At 45.0% G+C, this 17047-nt stretch overlaps 1 non-coding gene across 1 annotated transcript; it reads right to left on the reverse strand.

The window, feature by feature from the left end:
* Positions 1-15647: 15647 nt before the first annotated feature.
* On the reverse strand, positions 15648-15720 carry TRNAR-CCU (transfer RNA arginine (anticodon CCU)). The gene has a single exon. It is a non-coding gene; the product is annotated as a tRNA-Arg (tRNA).
* Positions 15721-17047: the final 1327 nt, after the last annotated feature.

Consider the following 17047-nt stretch of genomic DNA (forward strand, 5'->3'; position numbering starts at 1 on the left):
ACCGGGATCACGACTGCTGCTCTGCCGGGGGGAAATAAACGGTGGACCGAGAGACACCGAAGGCAGGAGAGGAAAAGGCAACCGTATTCACGAATACCACCACGAAAAAGATGGATAATTTATTATGATCTGACATTCCCTAAAGTCATGAACAATTCGTAAACATATATATCTCTGCCGGAGTATCTACACTCGAAATAAAGGTAAAATACAAAAGAGATAAATTTCCCATCTATGCATAATTCATGTATGAAGCAACCAGAGAGGCAAAATAGTATTGCAATCTCTTTCACCCATCCATTTCTGTCCATCACGAAGGATGGGCAGCCAATTCTCTCTCTTTCTCGATTGGACGATTATGCTAGCAGAGGCCGAAATACGTTCCGCAACAAATGGCAACGAGCGTGTGGGATGGCAGGAGTCGGCAACTGCCACCTCGAACCTATCGAGGCACCAAAACTACCCTTGCATCTCGCGACTTCACTCGGACTTCGGCGGAAAAGAATCATCCCCTTCTCTACACATTGTCAGGTCAGGCATATAGTGAGGTGTGGCGAAATCAGAGTAATGAAATTGCACCGATGAACTCGAGAGGTCGCTCTTCCTCCTGGACCGGTCACAACAATAACGGGAGAAGGGAACACTACGAAAAACGGGTCCATCAAACACATCCCCCGTCTGGAATGGCATCTTCACCCCGCGACACCCACTGCCACACGCCACCGCGGGGCATCGTGGGTGGGGGGGCACTCACGACTCTCTCTCCTCCCCCCCTCCGCCTCCTCGCCCCCCGCCCCTCCCCTACGAGACGAAGGGCGCTCAACAGGTTGCATGCATCTCTCGTTGGCGGAGGGGTTGATCGAGAAGGCACGCACGCACGGCCAAACACACAATGTCCGCGCCTCTTTGGGGAAACGGATACATGAGGGAGGGGGAGGGGACCCTTACCCTCCCCCCCGTCCCTTTGGAGTCCTACACCGCCAGTCAGACCGGTGTCCCGGACGTAGCTAACAAGAATGCCAAATCGCCAGCGTCTAGGGAATAATTAGTTTTACTTATACATAGCATGCAGGCATTTGGCACTAATCCCGAGTGTTTTGTTGGCAAATCCCGCAGCGCATGACCGAATAGGATTGATATTCAAATTGAATTAGTGCATATAAAAACCATGCCTAAACTTTTTTTGTTGTATTTTCAATCTCTTTCCTTCCCCCATCGCACTGTGACGCCTCACCCGGTCCGCATTCAACGGAGAAAGCCTGGCCAGGTTGGTCGACGTTTTTTCCGGGGATTTCAGTGAATGTTTTTTCCCTTTTCCTAACCATTTAAATATCCTTCCTCTCCGTTATCCTTCACCCGAACCACCTAGGCTGAAAACTAATGCACATATGCTTGTAGAACACAAACAAAATGACCTTCAGAAGCACTCTTGGTGGCTTGTGGAAGTAACATTCCCCCTCAACACGCATGCGCAATTTTTTGGTCGTTTCACTCATCCAGTGTGTTTTGAGGAGCGGAGGTATGGAGACGTGTTCTAGTGCTATGTCAACGCCTAGTGTTAAACAACGTGCTGTTATCCAATTTTTGACTGCTGAAAAAGTGACTCCAGCTGAGATTCATCGTCGTTTAAAGGCTGTTTATGGTGACGATGCTGTTGAAAGGTCTACTGTAAATCGATGGGTAGTAAAGGTTCGTGGTTGCGACCCTGTAAAAGCCATAATTGTTTATGAAACACGCAGCGGACGTTCGATCACTGCCACAGACGATAAACATCGACAACTCGTTGAAGATTTGATTCAAAATGATCGGCGAATCACTCAAAAGCGTGTCGAAAACCGTATCGGAATATCCAAAGAACGTGTCGGTTTCATTATTAAACAATTGGGGTACCGTAAAATCTATGCATGATGGGCACCACGTCGTCTCATAGACGAGAACAAACAAAATTCTCCTTATTCCCCCGATCATGCGCCTTGCGATTTTTATTTTTTTCCTTAACTCAAAGAGGCACCTCAATGGTAATCATTACACCTCGGACGATGGGGTGAAGACAAAAATTCGATTGCAGCACGCTGTTTAACTCGCGTTGAATAGCACTAGAACACGTCTCCATACTTCCACTTCTCAAATATACTGGATGAATGTAACGACCTCAAACCTGCACATGAGTATTGAGAGGGAATGTTACTTCCACATGTCACCAGGAGTACTTCTGAAGGTCATTTTTTTTGTGGTCTGCAAGCATGTGTGCATTAGTTTTTAGCCCACCGTCGTAGCTCATCGTCCTGCATGTTTAGAATTTGCCTTTTAAAGTTAAGCCTACCTGGAATTCCTTTCGAAGAACGTCGAACGGTTATGTGTCAGCTACCGAGGGTGTAATCGTAGCCATAGTAGAAGACTAATGAACAGTGGTCAGCTATGTCAATGATGGCTGATCATCATCAAACGCGCCATCGAAACGACCATCGAAAGCCTCCTGGGCGAAACTGTTAAAAACAGTTTCGCCCAGGAGGCTTTCGAAGGTCGAAGACGCCTCCAGCACTGCTCGCGCTAATTTTGACAACTGACTCGATGGGAAATCCCGAAAACCTTCAGAATGGTAACACTAATTTTCCTTATTATACTATAAGTACAATTAATACATATTACTCACTCACCGTGGGCTCACCATGTCATCAGAGACATCTGTCGCCTGGCGCTCATAAGAACTTGGCCAAGACGTGTGTTTCATACGATATCGAAACATATGTTCCACACAAACGTGGAAACTCTGGTAAGCCCTTCCAATCTTTATTAATGTTTAGGCTAAAAGTCCACGTCATATATTAGTTAAGGCTTTTATTTTCGCCAAAGAAGCCTCTGGGTACAAAATTCTCGTACAGAATAAGTCTCTCGCTAGTCGACTTCGTACCGCAAGGCGCTGCAACCAATCACACGAATACACGGCGGCACACAACGGAAGTTGAGGCTGTCCGTCTCATTCCCTTCTTTCCTCTTCTCCATAAAGCCCGACATTCCCTCGTGGCCTCAAACAGCGTCCTACGCCAGCCAATACGTGGTCATTCCACCATTCCTGCATTCTTCTGGTTTCCTCTCTCTTCCCTTCCAACGCAGCAAAAACTTCGCGGCCTTGCTCTTCCTCACCATCCGCCTTATCTCCTCCACACACCCACGACTCGAAAGCCTCCAAGCTTCGCATCGTCTTGCCTCGATGAATTTTGGAGGCGCGGAAAACTACGCTCCGGACTGAAGTCTTAACTAATCTATTCTTCACATCTTCACTCATCGTTTCTGCAGTCAATTTCCTCTCTTCGAACAACGTGTCTTTCGCCAATCCAAGGTTTCTTCTAATCCATCTCTCTAAGGCTAATCCATCACTAGACACAATTTCCTCAAAAATACTTCTTCGTTACAATTATATCAAGGGTACTCTCTACCGATTGAAGGTATGTTATGGACGGTTCCTGAAATGTAATTGTAATGTAATGTAAGTGTTATGTAATTCGATTGGCTACAACTTCCTATCGTTCGCCCCACATAGATCGTACACTCCAGTTTTGCGTATATTGCACCCAATTTCGTGATGCCTCAAAAGCGAAAGCTCTACCAAAAAGCTCTCCCCACTCGTTCCGAATATTCTCCCCATCAACGTCCCGCTTCGCCTCGCAACATTTCACCTCCACCCAATTTTTCTACCTTCTTCGGATTTCAGAAACTCCCTCTCCTATCCCTCCCTCCGCCAAATTCAAAACTTCGTCGACGCCCCTCCTCTTAATCATATTACTCATATTCTCCGTCCTTCAGCGCACCCACCACCCCAAAGCCTCCACGACCTCCGCACATCCTCTTCTCCCTAACACCAGAATTCTTAAATATGTGAACTGTGAAATTAATCACCCAAAAGGAAGTACAATCATGGAAGAGGTGAATCTTAATGACGACCCAATGTTTAACCACAGCTTTCTCCCCCTCGGGGAATGCTTCAATGGGTTCCTAAAACAGTCGCCCAACCGAAACTCAGGTGGGTTATATAACAAAAGGGACCGCGAACAAATAATCCTCGCCCGCCCCTCCCCACAAATTCCCCCGCATGCGACCTCCTTGGGGTGAACGCCGCCCCATTCCCCGCGGCCGCACGCGCCATTCGACGCCTGGAGGACTCGAATCCACTCGCCCCGCTCTTAGGGTGTTGGGGGGGGGGGTGAGGAGTCGCGAGGTAGCAGCCGAGACGTCAGGACTCCCCGTCACAGAGAAGGAGTGAAGTGTGGCAGTGGCTGCCCAGAGTGACGATTCTGGCGTCAATTCCATACGACGGACAAACGCACAAGATGTGTGGCGAGGGGAGACGAGGAATCTACGAAAGCTGGTCCTGTAGGCGGATGCTGGGCAGATGAAGTGGCAAATCAAGCGATTGAGTAGAAGCGAGGTGGACGTAGATAATCCTCGACGCCGCCTGGTGGTGCACTTGAACCGCCTAGTCAAGTGGGGGCGCGGAAGGAGAGACAATGGGAGGGGGCAACGGAACAATGCCTGGGTGGAGAGAGAGCCAAGCCGAGGAGGGCACAAGGCCTGAGGCTGCCGGCCAGCGAGGGTGCCTGGAGGATGTCCTCTAATGGTCCAGGAGCCCATCATGGCGCGGTATCCAAGAATGATGTCAAGGGAGCCTAATGGATTGTCCACTAGAGGAAATAGAAAACCGGAGAGGTCTCTTGATATTTATTTTCCTTTTGTTGTTAGTTCAGAAAGGAAGGAAGGGAAAGGACACGCCAGGAGGCCAGGGCTCGCAGGATTAACCTGCGCGGATACTTCAGCGCAGCAGTAGGAGGCATAGTCGACAGGCGAGCCATCCACCGGGGAAGCTTTTGCCTATTCTATCTGAAGAGCAGAAAGTGGACCATTAAGGCTTCGAGACGTAGTCGAGAAGCTTCTGCAAGGAAATGAATGAAGCAGACTGCCGTGGCTCGAAAAGAGACAAGACGTTTTAATTTAGCAGCCCTTCTCCCGCGCCCGGTGCTACAAATGAAACCTAAGAACGCAAATGGCTTAGAAATTACCGCCATGCCGAAACAAAGAATAGACTGTAAGACAATATAATTAAAATGGTCGATCATCAAATCCATTGAATAACGATGGTCTCTCTTAACAATGGTATGAGATTCACGAATTGGAACTCTGACGCCCAAACGTGAAGATCCTTGTCCCGTTTCCTAGCGTAAATATATCCCCGACTAAAGGCAGTGCCGATTGGGCTCCAATTTCAATGTCACCATGCTCTAATGCATCACAACTGAAACTGTTAGCCTAAAATAAAGCGATGTAATTCCTAAAAAGGTATAGATGTCCTTTGCGGTCACTCTGGACCGTCGTAATTTTTGGAAACTGGAAAAAGATGGAAACGAAACATATTGATGGAGCAGACAACGAAGAAATCTAATAGCAATGATTGAACGGAGAAAGAGTTGACGGCCTCGCCGAGGTCACATATCGCGACAAGACAGTCTCAGGAAGAGAGGAGGAGAGGAGAGAACCCACCGAAGGACGACGCGACCGGCCCTTGCGTAGCCACAGGAATCGAGTCCACGTTTAGCTCAATGCGTGATGAGACTAGCTACTCAGGGCGCAGGAGAGCGGAATTCAAATAATATAAATGAGGATCAGACCCTTAGCCCTGGGCTGCCACCAGCGGTTTTGCGAGAAAATCCAACAACAAAGATTCGATATTCGAAGAACAGCAATTCGACAATCACAAGTTCTATTAACTACTAGTCCACAGTCTGGCAGCAGTAAAAGTACATTCTTCATAGACACGTTGATCAACTTTAACCCTTATCAACTTGAAATCCCTTGCCAACACGCCATTCTAGAATGCATCCTTCGCCACCTCTCTCCCTACAACTTCTCCCATCTGTCCATCAAAGTCTTCAACAACATTCCATTACCACTCACTTGCCACACTATTCATGCCTTCCCTAAATGTTTCCCAACAGTTTTCCTTTTCTTCTGCTACAATGCCTAGAACCCCATCGTTCATTTTCCTTTCAAACCACTTCACTTCATCTACTACGAGGGTCATCCGGAAAGTAGTACCCGTTCGTGAAATAAAGACACAAAAGTAAATATTAACAAACATAAAAAATTTTATTTGAAAGAGGATACTTGAAACTACTTCTCAACATAATCTCCAAGCAAATTAAGGCATTTGTCATAACGTGTGACAAGTTTCTGTATTCCTGCTGCATAGTCCTTCGCCGCCAGCTCATTGAGATACGCGAGGGACCCATCTTGCACAAATTTTTGCATAATGCAGATGGTGTTTAACAATTTCATGAACAATTGTTCGAGAAACATTGGGAAAATGCTCACAGATGTCATCAATTGTGACGCGCCGATCGTTCCTCACGAATTCGTCAACTGAGCTCACCAGTTGGTCTGTAATGACAGACGGTCTCCCCGAACGCTCATCGTCGTGTGTGTTCCCCCTCCCCATGTTGAAGTTGCGACACCACCGCCGAACAGACGACTCGTCCATTACATTGTCTCCATACACCTCCTTTAATTGGCGATGAATATCACATGGGCGAACGTTTCTTGCATTGAGGAATTTAATCACTGCCCTCACTTCACAACTGGCGGCGTTCTCAATTTTTTTAAACATTGTAAACAATCACAGAAACAACACAGGCAATGCTAGCGTCACGCAACTTGGCTCAGAGAAGGCAGACAAGCCACTGAAGCTATCTGACCTCGTCCAGCGGCTACTCGCGTCGTCAGCACTTCATGCGGCACGAACGGGTACTACTTTCCGGATGACCCTCGTACATCTCAAAAGCCCGAATCTACGTCTACTACCCACATTCCTGAACGGCATGGTCTCCGAGGCGCACAAGGCCACGCTCCGCATCCATGTCTCCAGCAATCTTTTCACTAAGCCTTACTTAAAGTCTCCCTTATCGCATCCCTTCTTGATAGCTTCATGACATTAAGCAACTTCATTGCTTAATTGTCCTGACTACTTTTACCATCACCATCAAAAACACCTCCTAAATAGGTTAACCTGTAACTGTCAAAAGTACGTCCTCTAACATCAACATTGACCTTGGTCGTCCTTGTCCCTGAAACCTCCATTCCCTTATCATTGATTCACAACCTAACACACTGGTTCGGTAATGACTGCAGTCCCTTGTCAGTCTGACAAGCCAAAGCTTCACCAGCCGTAAATCCAATTTGAACCGTTTCTGATCTATTTTCATTCCATCCTTCAGGCCTTCGCATGTCTCTGTTACCATTTCCTCCTCGTATGAAAGTCCCGGATGGCAATAACGGGGTCTAACCCCCATCAATGATCACTACTGCTCATACCGACACCCCATCATCACCCCATACTCGTCCCTTTTCAGTATGTTTGGGACAAGTCGCCTGTCGCTCCCGCACAACCCCTATCTTCCACCAACCATTTATCATCTACGCCCAATTCACTCTCGATATGTACCGAAATACAATAAATACCGATATTACTACGTAAGGATTGTAGATACATATCGATAAATCCTACTTTTTATCGCCATCTATGCATCCATCCCTCCTGTATATATCGGCGGTGGACATTAGAAAACGAACAGTCCAAAGCCATGACATACCCCGCCACACACCTCGTGGAGGGCGACCCGCGCGACGCTACCTGCGAGGATGCGGCCTCGATTCCCGGGTAAACAGGCGGCCCCCTCCCCTCTGGGATCGCCCGCGAAGGTCGCAAGCGGGTCCAGTGAAGAGGCGGTGAGCTGCACCAGTGAGCGCCTCCGGTGGACAGATGCGTTCTCTGCTTAGGCACACGTGCACGAATCGCCATTACTACAGTTCGCGGTAATGTAAACGATGTTCATATTGTAAACAAACACAACGATGAATGTTTGCCATTAAAGGTTACTAAAAAGTTTGAAGGTTTTCGTAAATAGAACAATATCATGTACTCATGATAAAAGGTATGTCATCTGCCAATGATTTTCTTTATTATTTTCATTGTTATTCTGAGGGAAATTCATTCATTGAACCATCACTTTCCTACAGAAGATCATTTATTTCTATACGCTCACGTATTAAAAGTGAGGATAAGACACAATTAATCGATTAGTAATGAACAATAACATATTTACTTCAAACAGTAATCAGAATTGGTAAATCCTACATAAACAATGATTTGAACTGATTATTTCAGTATGTTTTGGTGTTAGGTAATGCGCAATTACGTAACTCACCTCGCGATACGGCCTTCCACGCTTACGCTAAATCAAAGAATGTTTCACTAGATTTTTTTTTGTTTCCACGTTACCTAGAATAGTATTCATTCATTTTCCTCATCACTAAACCACGCATTGGTTCCAGTATGGGCCTAAATAGTGGATTCATCGTATATTTCGTGGCACGCACGCAAAGAAAATCAATTGGACTAACCTCCAAATACAAATTCCAAATATAAAACCTACAATATTCCAATAATGCGAAAAGTAAGACAACCTGCCACCTATGGACGGGCGAATACACTATCTGGTCGAGCCCACTGATTTCATCAAGGAGTTTCGCAGGCGCGCCTCAACGAACGCTTCCTCCGGGGCACGGCACATTGTTGCGTGTGCCCCCACGAGGGAGAGTGGGAAGTAGGGGGGCGTGCAGGGAGTCGCGAGGACGCACAACGCTCGCCGCGGGGCCCAGACGCAGAAAAGGCGGCCAGCACGCGCTCTCGGTGCCGGGCCCTCGTGGCAAATCCCTCCCCACTCCCACTGCCGTGGTGTGCGTGTGACGCAGGTGGGGGAATAACGCGCGTCATGCCCCCCGGCGACCACCTGACCCCCTCCGGCAGAGGGAGGAAGGACTGGAGAGGGAGTAGGAAGGACTGAGAGCGCACTCTTCCAAGACCTTTTTGTTGTTAACATGCCATCGCTTGAAATACAACCAAAAGCCCTTCTTGTCAGGCCAGGCGGACCTGCGGCGCTAAGTTTTGCGAACTGTAGCGACTGTTCACCAGTGCTCTTTGGATGTGCGGCCATGTTGAGGCTTACGTATTAGGGCAGCAATCTGATCTACAATAACACGCAGGCAATTCAAACGATGAATGGCAACCGCTTTCTGGGCTCTATCTCCATTGGATAACTCGGATCTTACCCAAGGGACGGTAGTGCGGTGTTCCGAGCTTTGATATGTGATTCTCTTGTTTTGAAATGAAGTCAAATAATGAAAAACATAGTTCTGTTAAAAAAAAGTGATCTATTGAAAATTAATACTAGGGCTATTTCAATGTAATAAAGGTTTTCAATGCTTGTACAAGAAATACGAGACAAGTATATCGATAATACGAGTTAGTTACGAGGGAAAATATCAATACTTCATTCGGATGGATACGCATTTCTCGCAACACCAATCTCTCTGCCCCCCCTTCCTTCACCTTTGGTCCAGTATAGACGTCTGCCAGCTGCGCCGAGGGTGAGGACCGCTGAGTGCCCAAATATTCATTCCATTGTTTCTTATCATTATTAATAGGTAATCTACCGGTTAAGGTAGGTTTTTGAATGGACACAGCTACTTCATAAATATTTTGAGACTCCTAACAAAACACAAAATCCATTACCTTACTCTACATCAGGTCCCTCTTCATCTCTGACTACTTCCTTCCTCCCTTCATCACGTCCAAGATCCCTATCCTGTCCCTTCCCTTTCCTCGTTTGGCCAACATTCTCCCCTCTATCACAGTCTTCAACATCCCACTGCCGGTCAATACCCCCTTCATCCACCTTTCCTGCCTCCACATAGGATTTCTCCCAGCAAGCGAGTTACAAAAATACATTCTGTCAGTGTTTTCGGAATGCCATAAACTGGGGAAAGGTAAAAAAATCAATGAGTTTTTGACTGAAACGGTGTCGTTACAAACTATTATAGTATACTAGTAGTAGTAGTACATTTGCACTAACCATTCTTTCAAATTTTCCAGTAAGGAGGGCATTCTATTAGGACCCATTCCTGGGGACGGGGGACTTTTGAAACATAACGATCGCATTCATAAGATTAACTTGGTTTCAAAATAGTAACTTAAGAAATTTAGATGCGATTATATTGATTAATTTTTATAGCATAATTGGTCCGGGCATACTGAATTTCCCTCGCCATATTCTCCTTCTTAAAACGGAAGGCCTCTCGAACACCCGCGGAAGCACCTAGAGCTAAAGTCGACTATTTTATTTTCGAATAACTATTGCGTGAGTCGATCATGAACACCTTAGAAAAATCAAACAGATGGCGCTCGTAGTATCGGAAAATGTTTGCTTTCCGTAAGTCTCAATCTCTCAAGTGACAGCTGTCAGAGTTTCGACTACGTATATAAATTACGTTGTTTCATTTTCATAATTGGTTGAAAGACAAATTATTGTTTATTAAGAACAATGGAATAAATACGAGTTTCGTGCGGCGATTAAACACTTCTATTTAAAAGGCTGAACGCCGAAAATGAAATCAATGCGGAGCGGGATGAAGTTCACAGCACACGTGTTTCTGTCTGTGTTGGTCACTCTTTACAATTGGGTATACGTATGCGAGTAAACGTGGCCGTACATACACAAATTATGAACATCGTTCAGGACGTCCAGTGGAAGTCACTTCCTTCGAAATGGTTGACAAAATGCACGATATGGTTTCGAGAGAACGACAAATCCAAGATCGGGAAATAGTTGAGGCGAAAATCATACCCATTATGAAGTGCAGTGCATTCAAAATTTCACGAAAAATTGGTGTGAAGAAAATCTCAGCAAAATGGTTGGGCCACCTTTGTTCTCAGTGGAGAATAAACGCAATTGTCTGATCGATTCAGAAGCTGGTTGGGAGAATCAATTAGGAAAAAAAAACGTTCCAATTTTTACAAGGAAAAATTTCTATTCCATCAAGACAACGCACGGGTGCACACCTGCGCAGTTTCGACGGCGAAAATTATGGAAATAAAGTTAGAATTATTACCACATCCACCGTATTCATCAGAAATTCCCCCCATGTGACTTGTTTTTTATTTTCAAACTCGAAACAATGGCTCTCTGAGGCAAGTGATTCATGACGAACGAGGAGTGCATCGCCAACAAAGATGCCAATTTTGAGAACCTTACGAAATCCTGCGAAGGATTCGTTCATCGAGCTAAAAACGAGATTACTTTGAAAAATGAATAAAATTACTCAAAACAACTTATTTTTCAATTTTTTTCCTAAAGCCTTAATAAACACTTTGAAAAATGAATAAAATTACTCAAAACAACTTATTTTTCAATTTTTTTCCTAAAGCCTTAATAAACGAGCGACTTTTCAGCACATAACAGCTCTGGAGAGAAACTGAAAGACAAAATGTGAATGACCTTTCATTTGAAAAGCAGTGAATTCTACCAAGTTTTATGGGCTTTTGGGGCAGTGACGTCGTTTCATGGAATTGTCCTTCCAAGGTTTGTTGTATTTTTTTATACATAAAAAAAGGTGAGCTACTGTCAAAACTGATTAACTCGGAAACGGAAGGTGGAGGAAGGTGTCTAAACACAACACGACATTCACCGAAACTAAATTTTCTGGGCCAAAACGCAAGATACACCATGCCCAATACGAATAACTACAAAATATTGAGAGGAATAAATATTTTTCATTGAATTTTGGTATGGAGTTATGGGCGGGGTAGTCCAATGGGTAGGAGGCGCCACACGAGATGAGGAACTGGACTCTTTATTGCTGATGGGTGGATGAGTTGCCTCCAGCTAGATTAGGCCGGCTTCCTCGAGCTGGAGCCGTCCGTTTGCAGGACCGAATTGTTTTTAAACAACGCTCCAGTGACCGCGCGCATCAACTGCGAGCGAAACTGACTGTGTCGAAAGTAAGTTTGCCTTTGCTCTCTCATTTCGACGGCACGGTTGACGCCATTTGAGCAAGGGAAATAAAACGAGCGGTGAGAGAGGGGTCACTCGACCTGGGCACTTGATGCGCCGCGCGCGCCGGAGAGAGACAACAAGGGGAATGAGCAAGAGACGATCGGCTGGCAATCTAACAGGGGGGGAGGGAGGCGGGGGGGGGGGAGAGGGGTCATTATTTTTAGACCCGGCGTCACTCGTCGGTCATGGTCACTCATTGAGGAGTGTCAGCGGCCCGTGGGGGAGGGGAGGGGGGAAAGGGCACCGCGAACCCCCCCCCCCAATTCGCAAGGTACGCAGGAACAGAGTGCGGTCAACCCTCGTAGGAACGTCCTTTTATCACGTTGGGTCAATTTGGTTTATTTGTTAACCCCTTCTGCCACCTGTAAGGATCCACAAATTTCAATATGAATTTCCCGCCATATCGTAGTTCCACTGCAGGTCGCGATTGGCGTTCTTGAAAGCTACGGGCATCTAGTAAACAGTCATAACCTCAAAATGGTCGAGATTTTACGTCCAAGTGCGGAGAACAATCGAAGAGCCAACAATCTAAAGTGTTCGCGCTGGGTGTTATACGTATTTCGAAATATTTCGATTCTTCTGGTACCCCAGATCAACTGTTTGCGATATTTTGGCTAAATATAATGCTTCGGAGAAGTTTTTGGGCATGGTTTCGCCAACCCGTCGAGGTAATCTCATTCGAGGAAACGCGTGTTTGTCCGGATTGAAGCGCCGCACACTGTATGTGCATAAACCCGCCCACGTGCTCCCAGCTAATTTAACTGTCGGGGCTGTTCATTGATATCAAACAAACACACCCCTCTTTAAATAAAAGCGAATTTAAGATTAACGAAAGTGCACTTCACCGAGAGTAATTGTATGAATCGGATCAATCGCGGATGTGCGCTGAAAAAGACCACCTCCCCCGAACGATTTTGGTATATTAATTACTTGCGGTGGAGCAATGATGACGAATACAGCGAAACTCATTCCATTAGGCCGAGGAATTCCGAAGTGACATTTTCACAATATTGGTATTTGCACAATGTCTTCCTTGATGAACAAGGTTAATTACAATGCTTACCATTATAATAGTATGGCTAAATGTACGTACGTAAATTAGACCACAGAAAGCAACCCGGAGGTTGCTTTGGCAACCGAATGCAAATCTCACCTAATGGTGAGTGGCATAGTGAGAGACCATAATTACACCTAACCCACATTTCTTGTTTTCCTTGCGAGCGGGTCGCGGAGAAGTATGTTAAGACGTACATTACGAAGTGCAAGTCAGCTGTTGTGAACATTGTTTCGATCATTTCAATTTTTTTTATTAAATACTAACAGGCATCTAACATTTAAACAACTAATGATTTTTCCGTCGAAAGTCTCGCGTGGAATCACCCCCTGCCACACACCCTAGCGGTGCGTCACAGTAGAACACCTATATACTTGTACATTGTATGTAGATCACGAGTAATGAATGTGAGGATTGGCAATTGCGGAGACAATCCGATTTACGGCCTGTTCCAATCAAGCAATCCCTTCGTTCCCTCAGATGTTTTTCTGCCACCGACATTTCCCGCATCTCCTAGTCCGTCCTCGGCCTCCCCTCTTCCCCCCCCCCTTCGCCCCATGCAGTCTTCGGAATTCCCTAACGTTCCCCATATGTTACGCTTAATTCTTCGGGGCCGCAGGATAAAATTTCATTGAAACGTGGCCACGTTACCCAACTGACCCACAACTGATCGCGAAATAGGCGGACTAATATAGGAACTAATTTCAACTAGTAATAATGTCTGTATTTCAGGACAGTGTGCCAGATACAACATCAGGACTAATTCTTACTGTCTCTGCATTTCAGTGAGGAATATTGAGGCCCTTATCATACTTCTAACATCCAAATGAACCTAACGTTGAAAATACCTTTTAAGTAAGGAATGTATCTATAATTCTAACGAATCTCTATGCATATAAATTGAAAAAGTGCACATATATATATATATATATCTATATATATCTATATCTATATATATATATATATATATATATATATATATATATATATATATATATATATATATATATAGTATCGGGAAATTTTTGCCTTTGGTTAACCTCATATCTCGATAGACTGCTGTCAAAGTTTCAGCTACCTCCATCCCGTGGTTTCATTTTCGTAGTTTTATTAATTAAAAAAAATGAAAAAAATGAGTTTCCTGCGATGAATAAATACTTCCATTTGAAGGGTCTAACACCAAAAAAGAGATCAATGCCGGGTAGGACGAAGTTCACGGCACATCTGTGTTTGCCACGGCATACAATTGGGTAAATAAGTTTCAACGAGGCCGTAAATCCACAAATGATGAACATTGCTCGTGGAAGTGACTGCCTTCGAATTGATTGACAAAAGCCACGGCATGGTTTTGAGTGATCGATGAATCAAAGTTTTCGAAATAGTTAGAGCCACAGGCATACCACTAGGCAAAGTGATTTCAATTATGCAAGGAATATTGGGTGTACATACAAAAATCTCGGCAAGATGGATGCCGTGTTTGCTCTCAGTAGAGAATAAAAGCAATCATATGGTCGATTTGGGAGGCTGTTTTGGTGCTTTTCTGTCTCATTCCTTATGAGTTTCTGTGTTTATTATCAACCGTGGATGAAGCATTGAAACAACACTACACTCCAGAGACAAAGGAACGGTCGAAAGATACCGAAATGCCCATATTTGGTTGAGCCAAACGAACTACGTGGGTCGTTCAATAATTCCTAAGAAAATCCCAGAGATGAGGCTCACACTATCTTCCGAAAAGGTGATGGCCACGGCATTTTGGGATTCAACGCGGAATTATCTACGTCAATTACTTGCAAAGAAGGACAAACGATAAATGACGAGTATTGTGCGTAGTTTTTGTACCTGTTGATCTATTGAAAATGAAAAATAGTAACTTTGTGATTCCACAGAAAATTTATTACGATACGACCCGAGTTTCGACGTTCAAAATTTTGACGGAATAAATTTATTGTGTGATCACATCAGTTAATATTTTTTTATTTCCAATATGAATCGATTCCATAAAGTTACGCCGGAAACCATCAATTACCTGTTGATCTAATAAATCAAGAAAAAGTGTCCTCCATTGGCAAAGAAAAAAAACTTCTCTTCCCTAAACACAATCCACGGGTGCACACCTGACAGTTTCGACGGCGAAAATTATGAAAATTAGGTACGATTTGTTACAACATTCGCCCTGTTCACGTATTTGACCCTCGGTGACTTGTTTTTATTTCCAAACTTGAAAAAATCTCTCGGCGGGAAACGATCTACGTCGAACGAGGAGGTCATCGCCAACCCAGATGTCCATATCGAGGAACTTCCCAAATCCTACTTTTTGTAAGGCTTAAAAATGTTGGAGACACGCTGGGGCTAAGAATCATCATCATCCGTATTTCAATCCTAGGATTGCTTTACTGCAGCCCTCCATTCTACTCTATTCAATGTCAATTCCCTCAATCCCTGATACCTTCTCTGTTTTACGCCCTTCATAATTCGTCCTATGTACATGTCTCTTGGTCTTCCTCGTGGAATCTTCCCATCTATTTAACCTTCTATTATATTCCTAATTAACCCATTGTGCCTGAATGTGTGCCCGATCCATCTATTTCTTCTTTGCCCTAGAGTTCTCCATACGGTCCTATCCTCTTCTGCTCTTCTACATAGAAAAAATGTACCCCAAGGGGGAATCGAACCCCCAATCCCCAGTTTAGGAGACCGATGCCTTATCCATTAGGCTACAGGGGCTTTGGGATAAGTATATCGAGGTGATAACAGATCATTTTGAAAAATGAAAAAACTACCGAAAATAATATATTTTTCAATTTTTTCCCTATGGACTTATTCAACGACCTACGTGCCCTCCCTGAATATACCGCTTTAAGGGTTGAAGAGTGTCCTCTCCCGTTTCATTACCGACTATTTTTCAGACTTAATCGGAAGCACATCTTCTGAAATCAAGTACTGATATTCAGGTCGCAGTAGAGAGCACCGCAGTCTGATATGATTTTATTATAAGGCGGTAGAAGTTCGCATCGTCGGCGAATAATCTTTTTCGGTTGCTTTTGCAATGAATGACGTGCATGAATAAAGGGGACACGCCATCCCCATCCACAAATTAAATAATGGTCCCATGAATGACAAATATTTCTTTCAGCAAGGAAATCACGAGGGCCATTCCCACCTCTGACAAAAATTTCACACGAGCGCAGTCTGTGCATCGGCTTGTTTCGTGGTGCTCGATGAAGAAGCGCCGTCTTCTTGCCGTCCCCGGAAACAAGGCAACAAACGTGGTAGCGGGCTGACACCAAGAGTTCCGTGCGCTCCCCGTAATCCTGGTCACACGCCCGAGACGGGTGTGTCTCTCCCCCCCCCCTTTCAGATAGATCAACAATGACAAGGGGATGAGGCGGGTGGGGGGGAGCAGAGGTGGGAGGAGTCAGCGCTTTCCGACGAGCCCAACGACCGACCACCTCACCGTTCAAGAATCACCGCCGACGCACGTCTTGAGGACGAGCGGAATTCGAAGATAACGAGTGCTTTAAATGGAAACTCATCATTCCTCGGAGTCTCTAACCTTTGCCATTTTCCCAATTTATTATGTACTTCTATCACTCTCTGTCAATTGCCCATTCCGATACCTCTATCGTCGGAAGGCGCGCCTCCCTCGTTGGAACGCGTCCGTAGCGGAACGCCTCACCATCGCTTCCCTGCTCCTGGACAATACACTTCACTTTGCCATCTTCAACACACTTCACCTTTTTTCCGTCCTTTCCACAAGTTCATTCCATTCATTCGTGAGTGGTATTCCAATTTCGATCGGCAGAATGTTTTTTGAAGTTAGGTCAGGTTTTGGGATTGATACCAATCCCAAAAAAATTGAAACTCAGAAGCAAGTGAGGACTATAGGAAATAATGATTAATTTCACACGCAGCTAGAGTCTTAAGTATAAGGATCATAAGCAAATGGACGGAGAAGAGGATTAGGAGTGGTTTAGAAGAAAGTGGGCAAATTGGTTGGGACATCAAATGAAGGTTTTTCGATAGATGCAAACGTTTTCACGAAGAGGGGAGT

This window comes from Hetaerina americana, unplaced genomic scaffold (genome assembly GCF_022747635.1).
Source record: "Hetaerina americana unplaced genomic scaffold, ioHetAmer1.1.p SCAF_5, whole genome shotgun sequence".
In the NCBI taxonomy this organism is placed as follows: domain Eukaryota; kingdom Metazoa; phylum Arthropoda; class Insecta; order Odonata; family Calopterygidae; genus Hetaerina; species Hetaerina americana.